This window comes from Octopus bimaculoides, chromosome 1, assembly GCF_001194135.2.
Source record: "Octopus bimaculoides isolate UCB-OBI-ISO-001 chromosome 1, ASM119413v2, whole genome shotgun sequence".
Classification (NCBI taxonomy): Eukaryota; Metazoa; Mollusca; class Cephalopoda; order Octopoda; family Octopodidae; genus Octopus; species Octopus bimaculoides.
In genome coordinates this window covers 188703665-188722782 of record NC_068981.1, presented here as the reverse complement: position 1 = coordinate 188722782, position 19118 = coordinate 188703665, and the positions used below count along the sequence as shown (strand labels likewise).

The window sequence follows — 19118 nt, the reverse complement described above, 5'->3', positions numbered from 1 at the left end:
AAGGTGCCACACAGTAGGACTGAACCCGGAACCATGTGGTTCGTAAGCAAGTTATTTACCACACAGCCACTCCTACACCTATTTATATATATATATATATATATATACATACATACACACACGCATACAAACGTTATACATACATATATGCATACATGTATTATATATTTATCTAAAAGTAAACTACACAATTTTTCTGATAAAGCTCATAAGTTGATATGATAATCTATTTTTCTGATATATGAGTTATTGCTGTGACAACTTTAAATTTTCCAGGCTATTAGTCTCATCTTTTATTTATCAGTTTGTCATATTGGCGTTTTCCTTGTATCTCTGATTGTCCCTAAGATCTCACTAGATATGTGTGAATGTGTGCGTGTGTGTCTGTGTAAACGCACACACATTATCATCAGCATTATTTTTATGTCCTTTTTTTGTCCAAGAGTTCTTGAGATAGTATTCTGCTACCAGAGAGTCCTGCTGGGATCGGCCTTACTTGTTTTTCCTCGACTTCCACTCATCACACAGTAAGTTTTGTTTATAGGAGTATAGGCAAATACAGAATAATGTACCCCATTTCACGCAAATGGCATTGATGCCAGTGGCACATAAAAGCACCCATTACACTCTCAGAGTGGTTGGCGTTAAGAAGGGCATCCAGCCATAGAAAACCATGCTAAATCAGACTGGAGTCTGGGGCAGACTTCTAGTGTGCCAGCCCAGTCAAACCGTCCAACCCATGCCAGCCTGGACAACGGATGTTAAATGATGATGATGATGATGATATAGACATAGCACCAGCTACCTTTTCCGATTGTGTGCATTCAGTGATTATGTATCTCAGCTGAATTTAAGATTGTATTTCCTAGCTTTATAGGCCACAATCTACAATATAATATAAGTCCTGGCTCTGTATGCATATAGGTACAAGCATAGCTGTATGGTAAAAAGTTTACTTCCCAACTACATGGTTCTGGGTTCAATCCCTATGACATAGCAACTTGGACAGGTGCCTTCTACTAAAGCTCCAACCCAACTAAAGTGTTGTGAGTGGATTTGGCAGACAGAAACTAAAGAAAGGCAGTGAGCTGGCAGAAACATTAGCATGCTGGGCAAAATGCTTAGCAGTATTTCATCTGTCTTCACATTCTGAGTTCAAATTCTGCCGAAGTTGACTTTGCCTTTTATCCTTTCGGGGTCAATTAAATAAGTACCAGTTACGCACTAGGGTCAATATAATCAATTTAATCCGTTTGTCCCCTCTGTGTGTAGCCCCTTGTGGGCAGTAAAGAAATAAGAAACTAAAGAAAGGCAGCAAGCTGGCTGAAACGTTAGCAGGCCGGGCGAAATGCTTAGCAGTATTTCGTCTGCCGTTACGTTCTGAGTTCAAATTCCACCGAGGTTGACTTTGCCTTTCATCCTTTTGGGGTCGATAAATTAAGTACCAGTTACGCACTGGGTCAATGTAATCGACAATCCATTTGTCTGTCCTTTTTTGTCCCCTCTATGTTTAGCCCCTTGTGGGCAATAAAGAAATGAAAAACTAAAGGAAGCCCATCATATATATGTATGTATGTATGTCATTGTTCAGTTTTATTCCAAAATTTCTTGCTAATAGAGAAAGAGCTGGTTTCTAACCTCGACCCAAGGCTCTTTCATTGGAATTTCAACATCAACATCAGGGTGTTTTTGTTTGTATGTATTTATGTATATGTGCGGATTTGTATGTTTTGTTTTACGTATGTATTCTCATGCACATTGTTGCATATCTAGACATGCTCATATATGTATGTATAAATATACTTATGTGTGTGTCTGTGTTTGTTCTCCCCCACCCCCGCTTGACAACCGGTATTGGTTTGTTTATGTACCTGTAACTTAAAGACACCTATAGAATAAGTATCAGGCTTTAAAAAAAAAGTACAGAGGTTGATTTCTTTGACTAACATCTTTCAAGGCAGTGCCCCAGTATGGCCACAGTGCAATGACTGAAACAAGTAAATGATAAAAGATATGTATCCAAGTTGAAGTTGAAACTTGAATTTTCATTTCTCTTTGCAAGTTTTAATTCTTTGAACAACTTAACCTCTGCATTCAGATTAATAATCTCTAGCTGTTGTGATAATATTCCTCAGCTAAATCTAATCATGATCTCATCTTCTCCATTAAATAACAAATTTGATATAAGCAATAAAAATTATATTGAAAAAAAAACTGAATTTCACCAAAGTAAACAAAACAGCTATTTTACAGATTGATTACTCTTTTAGCGATTCAAGGAATCTAACAATTTGCTTAGCTGCCTCTTAAACATTAAGTAGTTAGATAGAATTTATAATTAAAACTAGTTAGAAGAGATATAAAATATTTAATCTTTACATCCTTCTTGTTATATTAATATTTGAAGTTGACTCCAGTAGGAGGAGCCTTCTCAAATGGTCTTCAAGTTTGTAATTTAGAATATCTATCATGGGTCAAACCAAATTAATCTTCAGAAAACATTTGAAGAATTTGGTGAATTTGGGTTGCTTGAGAATGGGATGTTGTCGATGTTTCTAACATAGTGTATAATTTTCTCTACCTTTATTTTAGCATTTAAGTTTCAAAACATTTTTAATTAAACTTACAATCATGCAATTAAGTTAGATTTCTTTGATCTGGTTATGAAGAATATAAGAATATTTCACATTTCTGTTAACATTGCTGGTAATTAAAAAGTTTCTGTTGAAGCAAAGCAGATTTTCTTTTGGTTGATATTTACATATAAACTAATGTTGTGTTTATCTTTGATTTCTGTTACTGGTTTGTGGTCATACTGGAGTACTACTTTTAATGCAGTTTGAAGCTCCAGCTTAGGATGGAGTTACCCTTTAGTCAATACCAATCTCAGGTTTGCTCTTGCTCACCCTTATCTATCAAGGCACCCAGCTACAGGTAAAAGAGAAGATGGTCCTGTACTTAAGGCATACAGGATTCAAAGGAGGACTGGCTTCAACAATGTGTGAACCGAGGGTAAATTGTGCCTGTGCCTGCATTGAAATTAAATATATCCTGTACCTCTAGGAAAATCTCAAGAGAACAGGAGAGCAGAGTGTACTGGAAATAAACCAGGAGCATGTAATAGGAAACTGACTGTTGTATCTTACCCCATCACCATCATCATCATCATCATCATCATCGTTTAACATTCATTTTTCTATACTGGAATGTCACAATGTGACAAGGCTGGCTCTTTGAAATACAGGTACAACTCATCTATGCTAGTTGAGTGGACTGAAGCTGTAGAAAATAAAGCATTTCGCTGAATGACACAATACACTGCCTGGAATTTAAAAAAAAAAAAACCTTTCAATCTTGAGCCAAATACCTGAACCACTTAGCCACAAGCCTTCACCGTATATCGGGTGTTCAAAAAGTCTCTCCACAGTAAATATTTAATGGTTTTCAGGTGATTCTTGTACACTGATCCTTTACTTGCTCCCCAGAAAAAAAGTCTGGTGGTGTTAAAACAGGTTATCTTGGTGGCCAAAGTCTCTTTGAAATAATCCGTTCACTGAAAAACTCTTGAAGTAGTACCATGTTGATGCGCACAATGAAAAAACTTCACTGCGGAGAGACTTTTTGGATGCCCTGTATAAGGGTGGGAGGGAGTAGCTGGGAAGAAGATAAAGATGATAGTGAAGGGATGCCAGAACAAACCCTCAAGGTTCAAAAAGGTGAACCAAAGAGAGAACATGGACAGTGGATTAGGTGGGGAAGGAGAGAGTGGGTGGTTTCATATGTGTGTGAGGGGAAAGTGACAACAGATGGCTAGAGATGAACAAGAGAAGAGGTGCAGTTGATGAGAAATACCTGTAGTGGGGATAATGTAGGAATGGCAGGGAGATGTAGAGGTACATAAAGGTGGTTAAGGTGTGTGGGATAAACTTTTTAGGGAGGTTATCTGTGTTTTATACCTTAGTGTAAAAATGTGTTCATTAATCATATATGTATTCCCAAAATGATCAAATAATTCTTTGAATGAAACGAAATGTAAACTCGGTTTGTTGCTGGTTATTACGCAGCATTAAATAAATACTAATGCAGGAACAAACAAAACAAGCATAATGCTTTGAGAGTATATCATATGTTCAATCAACAAGAAGGTGAACCTGAACAAAAGATTCTGAAGCTGCAAGCTTGCAAGCAAAAAATTTGTTTACGCTACTGAAAATGGTAGCTTTACCTTATATCAAACAAAGCCAGTGTTTTTTTACATTTATTTTTGCTAATACTTCAGAAGTCCTAGGTATTTTTTGTTTGCTATTTTTTAAATTTTTACAATTTCCATTTGTTGGATGCATTGATATTTGTAACAGAATAATCTATTTGAATGGTCGCATTTGTTCTACGTTACAGTCAGTGTTGTATCATTATATAGTAATTAGGTGAAACAATGGAGAGATTTCAACTGGAAATACTTTTAACATGTTATTGTTTATCTCAGGTGTTCTTTTGTCATCGCACGAAAAAAAAAATACTAACTTAAATAAAAGGATTATTTACATTAACACATTTTTTAACAATACATATACAATTGTGTGTGTGTGTGTGTGTGTTAAAGAGAAAATCTAAAGTAATAAAATATTGATTTTAAAATTGATAAAATTTTAGAAGAGTAAACCTTGATAATTATCCATCCCCACCATCCACCATAATAATTAATCTAGAGGTTAGTTTCAGAGTTTGAAACTCTGTATTATACCATGCAAGAGTGCAAGGCAGGAATATCTTGTAGACTTAATGTAGAATTAGTTGATTCTTTCGGCTTAGAGGCTGAAGAGAAAATATAAGCTGAGATGAATTATTTAATATAAGACAGGAAACGTACAAAATGGAGAGTAAGATGTACAAGTATATGGATATGTCTACATAATATAACCAATAATATAGTGCAGAGTATATTAGCATAGTAATAATGTTAGCTGAAATACATCACTGATAAGAAAGCCTCGTCTTTTCGATGCTGTCTTGACTTAGTGGGAAATATGAAAAATGAGACATTGTGAGTTTTAACACTTGAAGAAAGGAAGATTAATTTAGCTAAGTGCCATTCATGAGTAGAAAGAATGCATGTCTGGGGATTAGTTTTCCGAAAATATGCATTTGAATAGATCATCTGAATACATGACACTATAGGTTAGTTATTGTTAATGTCAAAATAATGATTAAGAAATATTTCTCTTTAAAAACTGTGAAGTACGAATGGAACTGTTTTCTGGACAGGTCAGCTGAGGCCAACAGACATGATAAAAGATACAATCAAAAGCAGAGCTAAGAGCAAAATAGAATAATTTTAATATATTTCCAATCTAATAAAAATGATTGGAGTAATTAAAGCCATAAATTGTTGCTTAGAAAGCATTAGAAAATAATATGTAATTTTTTTTGTTTTTATTTATTTATTTATTTATTTATTTTTTGCTTCTGTTTTTCTTTTACTGCTCATTCAGGGAGGAAAGGGTAACATATATATAACTATAAGCTTCTTTTTTTTTTTTTCAGAGTCATCAACAATAGCAGAAAAGAAGTGAGGAAGTTTCCCTTAGACCAAAAACCTGGCCTGAGTTCTTGCAATAAAATTAACATTAGTTAAAGGTACTCCAGGACCAGGTGGAATTGTAAGACTAGTGGTTCTCAACCGGGGTCTGTATGGCTCTTCTCGGTCCATATAACAAAAATTGTTAAAAGTTTCTGTGCAAGAAATTGGTTATACTTCTACAATACATAAAATATCCTAACATTTTTTTTACAATTCCTGTTAATATTTAATTATAAAAATATAATGGGATGTTTTTAAACATCAAATGTCTATGAGGGTCCACCTAAATTAAAGCAGGGACCAAAAGGGGCCCATAGTCAAGAAATGACTGAGAACCACTGATCTAAACTGTTAAAACAAATACCACAAGGTATTTTCTCCTATGCTACAACAATTCTTCCAGTTCGCTACCTTGTAATTTTATCAGCCCTGCAAGGATGAAAAGCAAAGTCAACCTCAGTGCTATTTGAACTCAGAGCACAAATGGTTGGAACAAATATTGCAAGGCATTTTGTTATATTATTTCAGCGATAAATAAAATACTAACTTAAATAAAAGGATTATTTACATTAATACATATTCTAGCAGTACATATACAGCTATGTGAGTGTTCTAGAGAATATCTAAAATAATAAAATACTGATTTTAAAATTGATAAAATTTTAGAAGAGCAAACCTTGATAGTTATCCTTCCCCCACCCACCCACCATAAACAAATTAGCAAGTAAATATGATATTAAATTAAAATAATGTTGAAAGTTCTAGATGAAATAGTGAATACAAATTTCTAAAAGGTCAGGTAATCTTAGAACTTGGAGAAGGTAGAAATATTAATGTCCTAGAAAAACAACTATAAATCTAATAAAGATAATTAAATTTATGAATAATAAAATGAGAGAAAATTTAACTAGCTATAAATAGAAAAATAGCTTAAGTTTAGACAAAAATATTTTTGTCATTTCAGAAAATATAAAAACTAACAATAAAAATTAACTGGATCCTAATCCACCAAGGGAAGGTATGTCGGTAGAAAGTAATTCAACAACGCGGGTTGATGAACCGTAAGACGTGTGGCCAGAACCTCCTGGAAAATAACCATAGCGAGGGACATTCCACAGTTGAATTAGAACAGTCACAAACAGTGAAAGAAGACATGCACCCAACACCAGAGCTGAAGACACCTCCGAAAGGGGGTGGCCCCGCCACGTCAAAATGGTAGAGGAGTAGGGGCCGAAACCGGACGTGGTTCCTCCTGATGATGTCTTGAGCTAACTGGATCCTATAAAGGAGCTGTTGTGGTAGCATACCACGAAACATGGTTGAAATTCCCCAATACAAGCTATAAGGCTATGGACCCTAAGGGATACAGTTGACTCAACTGGGACCTAACTATGACGGAACCTTAAATGAAATATTGGCTTCAAATTTGAACCAAAGGTCAACAATTTTAGAGAAAGGGTCAGTTGCATCAATCCAGTACTCAACTGGTATTTATTTTACTGATCCCAAAAGGACGAAATGCAAAGTTGACCCTCAGTGGAATTTGAACTCAGAATGTAAGGATGAATGAAATGACACTTAGCGTTTTGCTCGGCATGTTAGCAATTCTGCCAGTTCATTGCCATAGCCTTTTGTCAAATATTAACACTTTAGAAATAAGATGAACGAGATATTATATATCATAGAACAAGAAGCAGCCTCAGGAACATTGTCATAAAAAGGGTTAACATGGTCATTAGTCCTTTGGAATTAAAACTAGTCAAACGAATACAGCTGCAAAATGAATGTTCTCTTCTGTATTCTAATGTCAGTCCTTTTACTCTGTTATGTTAATGATTCATAAATTTTAGTTCTAAGATTGGTCACAGTATTGTTTCATAGTTTTTTTTAGTTTTAAATACAATTCACAAACAAGAAATCCACATGAAAATGAGTTAAAGATTAACTGAGAAGAGCTTATAAGAGTGATCGCTAATAATTTTGCTCACAAAAATTTGAAAGCAAAAAACGACATTCATTGAGTGTATCTAAGAATAATAATAATAATCTTCAAGGGGAAACAAATATTAAGTGTGTTGAAAATTCTCTTTATCATCTTTAATTCTGTTTCTTAAGAAATGGTGAGAACTACCAGGTTCTTAAATCCTTCTATTATTAAAATAAAAATGTTCTTACAATGTGCTAAACAATGCTTTGAAATAAATTCAAGAATTGTTTTGATGAAGTTCAAATATTGCCAAAGGGTGGAAAATCAATTTAATCATCTCAAGTGTTATTTTGACTTTTTTTTTTTTTTAAATACAGATTGCCAGTACCCCAGCATGGCCACAGCTCTTGAGCTAAAACTGGTGAAAAAATAAAAGTATAAAACTCATTAAACTGACCACTGGAATAATGGCCTATTTCTAAAGCTTTGGAATGAAGGATAAGGTGTGGCTGTGTGATAAGAACTACATAGTTCCAGGTTCAGTCCCACTTCCTGGCACTTTGGGTAAGTGTCCTCTACTGCATAGCCTGGAAAAGCTAAGTCGACCTTGGTGGAATTTGAACTCAGAATGTAAAGACAGATGAAATACTGCTAAGTATTTCACCTGGCATGCTAACGTTTCTTATTTCTTTACTGCCCACAAGGGGCTAGACACAGAGGGGACAAACAAGGACAGACAAATGGATTAAGTCGATTACATCAACCCCAGTGCGTAACTGGTAGTTAATTTATCAGATGAAAGGCAAAGTCGACCTTGGCGGAACTTAAACTCAGAACGTAATGGCAGATGAAATACTACTAAGCATTTTGCCCAGTGTGCTAACATTTCTGCCAGCTCGCCGCCTTTTAGAAGATACATATTGGGACTGAACCTGGAACTATGTAGTTCTTATCACACAGCCACACCTTATCCTTCATTCCAAAGCTTTAGAAACAGGCCATTATTTCAGTGGTCAGTTTAATGAGTTTTATACTTTTATTTTTTCTCCAGTTTTAGCTCAAATCCATTAAGAAGTGGATGAGAGTTGAGAAGGAAACAATTTTCAGTAAACTCTTAAAGTAATTGAGCAATGCAGAAGCAGGAGACAAACGAAGCCTTCTACAATTCCCAAACTGAGCAAATGAAAGTGATTAGCTTTTTCCTTGCCTTTTCTTGTCCCTGTAGTGTATACTGTTTACAAGTACACAAAGATACGATGAATGTGTATTGGTTTCAAATTTTGGCAAAAGGCCAGCAATTTCGGCGAGGGACTAAGTTGGTTAACCAATCTCAGTACTCAACTGATACTTATCGACCCCGAAAGAATAAAAGGCAAAGTGAACCTTGGCACAAATTGAACTCAGATCATGAAGATGTATGAAACGCTGTAAAGCATTTTGCCCGGTGTGCTAATGATACTGCCAGCTCACTGCCTTAATAAATAATCTTTTCTATTATAGGCACAAGGCCTGAAATGTTGGGGGCGGGAAGGGCAAGTTGATTAGATATACTCCAGTACAAAACTGGTACTTAATCTATCGACCCCAAAAGGATGAAAAGCAAAGTCGAGATCGGTGGAATTTGAACTCAGAACGTAAACACAAATGAAATACTGCTAAGAATTTTGCCTGGTATGCAAACAATTTTACTAGCTTGCCGCCTTACTGCCTTAATAAATAATAAATGAATATCAGCAGTCAGTATAATGTCTTAACTGTTGCAATGATTATAGAATCTTCAGAAGTGGATGGGATGACCTGGAGGCAATCACTGGATGTAGTTGTTATGCTTGACCTTCTGGATCCCATTCATTCATAGGTCTTCTTCACTCAGCAAGTAAAGGAGGCTTCTAGTGACAAAGCAATTGCACAATAAACCTAATTCTGATGTGGTAGGGCTACGTCACATGTTTAAGTAAATCCTCTCAGGCCAATTACACATAAAGTATGACAAAGATACAGAATCTGATTTGAACCAAAATTCATTCTAATGAACACTTGTCAGAGCTAAATCAGACCTTAGAAAAGATTCAAATACATGAAAAGTTTTTAGCGAATTATTAGGAGTGGCTGTGTGGTAAGCAGCTTGCTTACCAACCACATGATTCTGGATTCAGTCCCACTATGTGGCACCTTGGGCAAGTGTCCTTCTATAGCCTCGGGCTGACCAAAGCCTTGTGAGTGGATCTGGTAGATATAAACTGAAAGAAGAATAAATTTCTCTGATATCTCAAGACGACATTTAGCATTTAGTTGAGTAAAGCACCAAAACATATATATGAAAAAAAAAAACACTTGCGCTGGTGCCATCGAAGGCACCCAGTACACTCTGTAAAGAGGTTGGCAAGACAGATAACTGGAGCCTGGTGCAACTTATCAAATCATCCAACCCATGCCAGCATGGAAAATGGATGTTAAATGATGATGATGGTGATGATACATACATACATTTAATGTGTATGTGTGTCCTGAAACATCTACATACATACACTATGTACAAAATCATCACTCCCAGTAGAGCTCATAATAAGGAGTGTATCACTCCAGGGCCAAGAAAGTTAAGGAGGTACTCATAAACATCAGACATGACCCCTCTATAAAAGAAAAAAAGAATGAAACTGCACAGACCTCTTGAACTATAAGAATGCCCACTCCACATCCTCTGAGGTCTTGTTCTTCCTTGCAAAATTTCTCTCAGAAGCTCTGCACCACAGATACAACTCTGAGTAATTCCTAAACTTAAAAACTAGTCACCATTCACATAACCATAACACTCCATGTACACTTGTCAAGCTGTTCTTTTCTTAGAGACCAGCACTGTTAGCTCAAAATAAATTGCTATTCAATTAATTTGTAAAGTTTCCTATAAAGACCCACTTGAATTATTATTAGGTTCATTCTTCCTTCTGTATATGTGGCCATTATACAAATTCTGCTATTTAAAACTGCTCTCTAGATATAATGGCAATAAGACTGTAAAAGGTTAAATAATGATTAATGTAAAAATATCTCAGTAAATAATGAAAAAAATTGTTTAGAAAAGAAACATTACTGCAGACAGCAAAATTGCAATAAACTTCATGTTAAATTCCCAAACAAGCAAAAATATAGCGAAACAGTATGATTTGTTCTAAAACTGAGGGAAACTAACCCGAAGAATGTATTATAAAAATCATCTTCCTTATTGATACACCTTTTATTCTGCACTAATCAAGCTCTTCGTATTGTAGCTTGAATGCAGCAGTCATTCAAATTGTTCAATCAAACATTTAGATTAACACAGATGATAATTTCAATAAGATATTCACAATTTGTTCAATGAAAGGAATATAATACCTTTTAGATATTTTTATTTTTCTATAGTTGAATCTTGAAATAAACATTTTATGTTTTTCTATTTTTAAATTTAATTTCTCAGTATTTGCGCAAAGTTTATCACATAAATTAAGATACTGGCAAACCATACAGTTACAATCAATAATTATGACTGATTAAACTGATACAAAAAAAAACTAATAAAATAAGATAAGTGTTGCTTATCTCATCCTTGTGAAATTTCTTTATATTTTACTGAATACACTCGTGCACACTTATAAATGCAATCAACAAGTAGAATAACAAAGATTGTTTAAAATGTTTCAATTCCGTATCAATTTAGATTAATAAATAATCCATTTACAATGTGACACAATGTAAATTTTCAACTCTTTTGAGTGCTTCAGCATTCAAATAAATTTGTACCTTTCCTTCCTAGTACAGCAACATACATTTAAAATGGTATATGAAGTACAATGCTACAAGACAATTTGCTATTCCATCAAAATTACAGGAATGTCTTATTGCATTAAAAATTTCTTTAACAATGTATGTAGAAGATGGAAATTACTTTTGGCAGTAAATGCTTAACGAAGCTAAGCTTAAAGTGAACTGGCTTTAAAGTTGAAGACAATTCTTTCAGACACTAATGAAATCAAGCAGATACATAAATAGAATATTTTTATAGTTTGATTAAACGTCGTTACGAAGTTAATTTTTAAAAATTTTTGCTGATCTGTTGATAGATATAGGCATGGCTGTGAGGTTAAGAAGTTTGCTTCCCAGCCACATGGTTTCAGGTTCAAGTTCTACCACATGACACATTGGTAAGTGTCTTCGTCTATGGTTCCAGGCCAAATGAAGCCTTCTGAATAGATTTGACAGATGGAAACTTAAAGAAGCCCATCATGTATGTACGTACATGCTCATGTCTTATCTCTTGACATCACATGACAGTTGTAAATGAATGTCACTATTATATATGCAGTATCATTCATTTCCAATATTCTGCAAGATAAAGAGACATATCTGGCGATGGGGAAGTATTACCTTGCTTGAAAACAGATGTGAGTTGGCAACAGGAAGGACATCCAGCTGTAGAAAAGCTGCCTCAACATGGAAAAGTAAATGTCAAATGATGACAGTGTTTGAACTCAGGATGCAAAGGTTAAGAAACTAACACAAAGCAATTTTTATTTTTTAGCAATGACTTCTTGACCACTAATATAAACACCCCACCCCCTATTCATATTAAATGCTTTGTGTTTTTATTCTTGTGTTTTCTTCCTGACCTCATCTTCCTCACTTTACCAAATATGTCCAAACTGCTAGAATCTCACCATCAGCATATAATTTGAAGCAAAAATGAAATGCAAATCTGGGAACTTGTGAAGCATCTTATGTCACCTGACTAGGCTCTTTTGCACTGTGCGTTGCATCTGGTGTTATTACATTGTTCCACACCCACTAGGGAGCAGTGCAGAATGAAGCTGAAACGGTTGTTGTGCTAATAAATATTTCTAGTTACACTCCATCTTCTGTATTAATCTTTTAAAATACACCCTATGTGCACCTCAGAATTCCAGACATAGATCCAATGATGAACACACAATATCACTGACAATGCCTTGTAGCCATAAGTGGTGAATGTGCTCTGCAGACACACTGCCTGGGACTTGCCCTGAAACAAGGTTTGGATACTACATTCAATGCTTACTTTCTAAACCTTAATTTTTTAAATTCTAAATTTGACTCATATATACATATATGATTTGTTATATTTCAGGATGGTCATTTTGTTTTTCCCCCTAAATAAACACATGCATTATATGCTCATTCTTCACTTCAGCTTTATTTCAGACAAAGGACACTAAAATAAGAACAATAATAAAACTGAAGTGAAGAACGAGTATAGAGTGCATGTGTTTATGTGACAAAGCAAAAAACAAAATAAAAAAAACCATCCCAAAATATAACAATATTTGTTTTAACACAGGATTTCACATCAGGAATCTTGCTAAACAAATACATAAATGTATGTATAGTTTACTGTTCAATTAAGTTAAGATAAACCAAAAAAAAAAAAAAACTCCATCTAGTGAGAGATAAATATAATTTAATCATCATCATCATCATCATCGTTTAACGTCCGCTTTCCATGCTAGCATGGGTTGGACGATTTGACTGAGGACTGGTGAAACCGGATGGCAACACCAGGCTCCAGTCTGATTTGGCAGAGTTTCTACAGCTGGATGCCCTTCCTAACGCCAACCACTCAGAGAGTGTAGTGCACAGTATAAAGATACAAGCTATTAATAGTTCTTGCTTTGTAAATATGGGTCTAGTCCCAATGAACAGGATAAGCTTCCCCTATTTTGCAGAAAAAAATTGTTGGCGGCCGGCTATACATATATATATGTATGTATAGTGGAAAGCATATGAGTTAATATATTCAACAATAATAATAAACGACTGATACACCAAAAGAAGGAAAATAAAAACACAATAATAACTCCTTAAAAAGGTCTTCCTAACATGAACAAGAACAACTGGTGACTGGTACATTCTCAGAATTGATAGTGTTCCAGATGTCTGGCAAAGTACTTCACAAGTACTCATGATACTAGTGTCCAGTATTTTTTGAAGAAATACTAGTCATCACAATTAGCACTAAATTAGAAACTGGATGAAAAAAAATATTAATTCCTATTATTAAATATTCCAGGGACTTCAAACATGCTTCAGTAGAATCTCTTGATCTGTTAGAAATAGCAGGCAAGTTTTTCTTAAATCAAATATAATCATTTTAAAAATTATAAGGGAGGGTACACCCTGTAATGTAATCATAGATTGACCAATTCTGAAAAAGATTGGCATGGTCATAGCTGGAATGATTTTGTTTATATTCTTGCTGCTCAACCAGTGCTGGCCTGGGGTTAAACAACAATAACTACTGGCCAATGTATTGCTTACCAACAACATATAAAGTTCTGACATTTATGTTCTCCAGCAGGTTGGCTGCTCATGTGGAAGATCTTATATTACTAGGGATACAAAAGAAGAAGGATATTAGAAGGGAATGCATGGATATAAAGATCAACCATTGATAAATCAAGCAGTTTGTGAAAGTAAGCAAAATAAGAATTCAAAAAGATCCTAAGCATAGTGTATTGATTAATAAAAGCCTTCAACAGCATTCCATATTACCGGATCGAAATAAATATGTCCAAATATTAACACAATAAACTAACAACAACACTATTTGAAAAACGAAAAATCAAACAGCAATAAAAGTGCATGATAGAGTTGGTATAATGAAAGTTATCTCTATCTCCATAAAAGGAAGTTTTCAGGAAGATTCTGCTAACAAATATGTTAAGACAAATCAGTGTTAGTTACAAAATGCTAAGAACAGGCTATAAACTACTCACTTTATACAGATTATCATAAAAAGAATTATATACAAGAGACAATCTGCCCCAATGAATTCCATCTGACCTGCACAATCATAGAACAGAGGACATTATGATGATGGTGAGGAGGAGGGAGATGAAGGGGATGGTGAGGGACACTGAAGAAGCTATTAAAACCTGTAAATGGAGCCAGCAATGATATCAAAATGAAAAAGAAATTAGAGAAATGTGCCAAAGTTACTCAGAGAAGAGACAAACACAAAATATCAAGACAGATTTAGGCAGTGAAATCAAATAATCAGAACAAAACCCCACAACAGAAAATACTTAAAAGAGAGCAAAACTAGATTACTTAATTCAATAAATGATCATATAAAAACAACATCTCTTCATATAAAAGAAACAATATCATCTAAATTAGATGCTAAATACTTCAAAGGAGAGTATAGATTAGAATAAGAGAGAAGGTAAAATAAAAGCAAAATATATGAAATCAAAGTAGAGCTTCAAATCATTCTAAAGATAAAACAATGAGGAAAAAAAAAAAACAGAACATGGTCAGTATCTAACAAAAATGAACCAAAAGAAAAATAATAAAAACATGAACCTAATTAAAGCTATAAGCATATGGTCTGATGTTAGCTGTGCAAGATCAATGCCAACCAACAAAGAGTTACAAAAACAAGGTGATTAAACAAGAGGCAAATGTGCTTGAAAAAATTTAAAAAGATACACCACACTTTTTCTGTCAAGTATTTGCAAGGCTGGAATATATGGCATGTGTGTGTTGGTTGTTGTATTCATTGGGCAATATACCAAGACTTTCACATGAAAATAGATAACAAATGGAATAAACATACAATAAATGGTAAATGATACTCTGAGACATGTCTACCTCGACAAACAACGGGATGAATATTAATGACCTAAATATTTATAATTTCATAAGCAAAACCACAAAAGAAACATTGTGAATTTTGATATACAAACTACAGATAACTCCTGAAATATAGTTGCGAAGGACAAGAATTGTAATTGGAACTTGCTGGAGCTGAAGGCATCAGTTGTGCCACTTGTAATTGGTGAACATTGTATAATAAAAAAACAGATAACAAACCCATGAAATATAATGTTAGCAGTATTTCACAGCTCACAATTTTACATTCATTCTAAATATTAGCTTTATAAGTACAGGTCATATCCCACACAATCATTTCAGCAATACAAACCTACGCTCTCTTACTTGTTTCACTCATTTGTCTACAGCCATGCTGGAGCACCACCTTTAGTTGAACAAATCAATCCCAGGACTTATTCTTTGTAAGCTAGTACTTATTCTATCAGTTCTCTTTTGTTGAACTGCTAAGTTATGGGGATGTAAACACACCAACATTGGTTGTCAAGTGATGGTGGGGGTGGGACAAACACAGACACACAAATATATATATATATATATATATATAGATAGATAGATAGATAGATAGATACACACACACGATAGGCTTTTTCAGTTTCCATCTACCAAATCCACTCACAAGGCTTTGGTCAGCCCAAAGTTATAGTTGAAGACACTTGCCCAAGGTGCCATGCAGTGGGACTGAACCCAGAACCATGTGGTTGGTAAGCAAGCTACTTTATTTCATTAAATTTGCCATGAAGGCAGTACATAGAGTAACTGCAGGCTGGACGAAGACATTACTGAGATGAGATGAATGATAAACACGATGATATTAATGGGAGAAGACGGAAGCCGCCCACCGAACTCTGCTTCTCCAAAACATTGTTCTTTTATAAATTAAACAAATTTACAAATTGAGGCTATAAACCTCTTACTTCGCAATATCATTAAGTCCTTGTACTGAGGCATCTGCCTCTTACACATTTCTTTTTATGGGCCACATGCCCCTTCAATATGAGGCACTCGTCCTCTTACACCTTACCGCCCGACTAGACTCAGTGCTTCACTCAAACATCTCGATGGTTCTAGATTGGGCCACTTCAGTATGAAGCGGAATGCATATTCGGGGAAGGAATCCATCACCCTGTACAAATCATTTTCTGATACGACCTCCACAGCCACCTGCGAAGGCCAATCAGGGTCCTTGGTACAGTTGAGGATCCCTCTCCTCCAACCCTTCCTAATAAACTTTTTCACAAATTCTTGGACGGCCCCTCCCTTGTGGAAGAGGATTACAAATTTCTCCTCCTTATAGGGCGAGGCCACAGTTTCTAATGTCGGCGACACAATTCTCACCGACAGGCCTTCCTCCGTTGGTGGCACAATTCCCACCAATGGAGTGTCAGGTTATGCCATCGGTGCGCTATCAGGCACCGACCGTGTCCCGTTCTTCTTGTTTCTTCTTTTTTGGGAGGGCCATGGGAGTAGGGGGCACTTCCGCCTTAACCGGAAGGTCCACCTCCTCCCCTGCAGCCTTCGGTGGGCAACCATTGTTGCCTACCTTCTTTCTTTTTTTTCCTTTCTTCGAGGAGGTGGAAACCACCTCGACTTCCTCCGTCTCTCCCGCCAGTGGGGGTAAGCAAGCTACTTACCACACAGCCACTCCTGCATGTATGCTACTGTACTCATTTTACATAAAACTCTTTCAATATTCCATACAATCCCTTCCAGAGTCATCTTACATTCTAAGTTAGAATATTTGATTTTAATCAAAGGTTATAAATTTTGTGAAGGATGCAGCTGAATAATTTGAATCCATTTCTTGACTCATACTTATCTTAATGACTTTAAAAAAATAAGTTGACCTTGGCATGAGTTAAAACCCAGAATGCAACAGGATCTAACTAAGTATAGTATTGCTTTGTGTATTTAAAGCTCTGCAATTTCAATCTTCAGTATCTTCCTTGATGATGGTGATCTTTTCTAATGGATTAATGAGTACTATTGACCTGTACTAGACTGCTATTGTATATAATTGACCCTGGAGGGCTGAAAAGTAAACTTGATCTTTGAGGGATTTGAAATCAGATGGTTAGGTGCTAGAACAAATGCTTCAAAGTGATTTTCACCAATGATCTAACAAAATCAGCCAGCTCACTGCTCTAGACGATGATGATAATAATAATAATGATATTAATAATGGGGATGATTAAAAATAGATTAAATGGAGCCTTGGCAATGATTAAAAAACGATACAGACAAATACATAACCCAAACTCTAGGATTTACACATGAACACAATGTACAGAAAATAGATCTGCTAAACACTGCACACATTTTATACATAGAATGTCGTTAATACAATAGAAAAAAAAAACACAAAACAAAACAAAACACTGCACATTCCGAAAGCACACAGTACTGCATTTAGTTACTCAATGAAACCATGCAATAAAAATAAAACTACGGTAAATAATAATGATGTTGATAATGATGATGGCTTAACTTTGACACATGAAGTGAGGAATATAATCATTAAAATAATAATAATAATAATAATAATAATAATAATAATAATAATACTAACAACAATAATGGATTACCAAAAATAAAACACACAAGTATTAAATCAATTTAAACTCTTTTGTATACTATTTTAAGGTTTCCAGAATTAGCTGAATTTCTGCTTTTGTGAATTCTTCATTCAGTAACTATTTGAGGGTATTTAGAGTTAGTACCTGCAGTATAGTGTAGCCATTTTTTGTATTCCAACTGATGTTGTGAAATTATAATTAGATGTAGTTAAGCAAATATAATCCACAGCATAAAACACCTACTTCTGATATAAATAATTCGCCAATAGAATTTTATTTCCTCCATTTTGAAAAGTCAATATGAACTGAAGTCAAACTGAGCTATGTAAAGTTTTGAACTATTTAGAAATTATATATTTTAGCTCAGAGCAACCAGCTCTGTTGAACACCTAAGTGAATCAAGCAGCCTCATTTTAATGCTTTCATTTCAAGCTTTCATGAAATTGGTCTATTTTTGGTAGTCATGTGTGCATTTTTCTTGCATCTTAAAGCAATACAAAAGATGAGTAATAGGCCTACAGGAGATGCAGAAAGAGAGAGAGTGAGAGGTGTCAGTGGAAGCAACTGAAAAGGAAACACATGATGACCAATCTGCATTTTGTTTATTTATTTACATAAATAATTCTCAAAAGATTATGAAAACTTCCTACAGTTTTCATTAGCATTAAGTACTGAGTTATCCAAAACAAAATTAAATATGAACTCACCCAAATCTAAGTACTTTTTTTCTGGCTTATATTGCAATCATATGGGAAATAAAACTGTTTTCATGAGTATTTCAGTAATATATTTTAGAATTTTTATGATGCTAGAATTATTAGTAAATTCTTAGTTTCATTCAATATACATATGTAATTGGATTTCTTACTAATGTCTCCATTTTTTAAAAATATCCTTGAATTAGTTAAGATATATTCATTACTATATTTTCTTCTAAAATATACTAGTTGCTTAAGTGCTACAGTCCCGCAGGGAAATAGGATAACTGTTTAAATATTAGTTGTCCAGAGATTATGATATGAAAAAATATTTCAAGAATTTCTGCACAATATTAAAAATACATAACATCAAACTTACCGAACATTCCACTTTAAGCATAAATTGCTTTCTAATGAAAGTAATTCTAGAGGAATATATATTTCAACATTACGACCAACAGAAAATAAGGTTCTTCTAACTGCAGAAACTTTGTTTTGTTTTGTTTTGTTTTTTCTTTCTTTTTGTGAATACATTTACATTCATTTTTCTATAGACAATTAGAAGAAAATATGTATATTCCTATTAAGGAATCTTCAATCATATGAGATCTATTAAATTTCTTCCTCTGTTGTAAAGGATTTATATATATATA

At 34.5% G+C, this 19118-nt stretch overlaps 1 protein-coding gene and 1 long non-coding RNA gene across 16 annotated transcripts in view; one reads left to right on the top strand and one right to left on the bottom strand.

Moving 5' to 3' along the window:
* The window catches only part of LOC128249526 (uncharacterized), a 79357-nt gene extending 72694 nt beyond the window's left edge, over nucleotides 1-6663 (top strand). Inside the window, exon 2 of the long non-coding RNA XR_008265660.1 lies at nucleotides 5545-6663. This is a non-coding gene — a long non-coding RNA (uncharacterized LOC128249526). The remainder of the gene's footprint in view (nucleotides 1-5544) is intronic.
* The window catches only part of LOC106875208 (dual specificity calcium/calmodulin-dependent 3',5'-cyclic nucleotide phosphodiesterase 1A), a 1568460-nt gene that overhangs the window by 288934 nt on the left and 1260408 nt on the right, over nucleotides 1-19118 (bottom strand). The gene's annotated exons all lie outside the window — the stretch shown is intronic.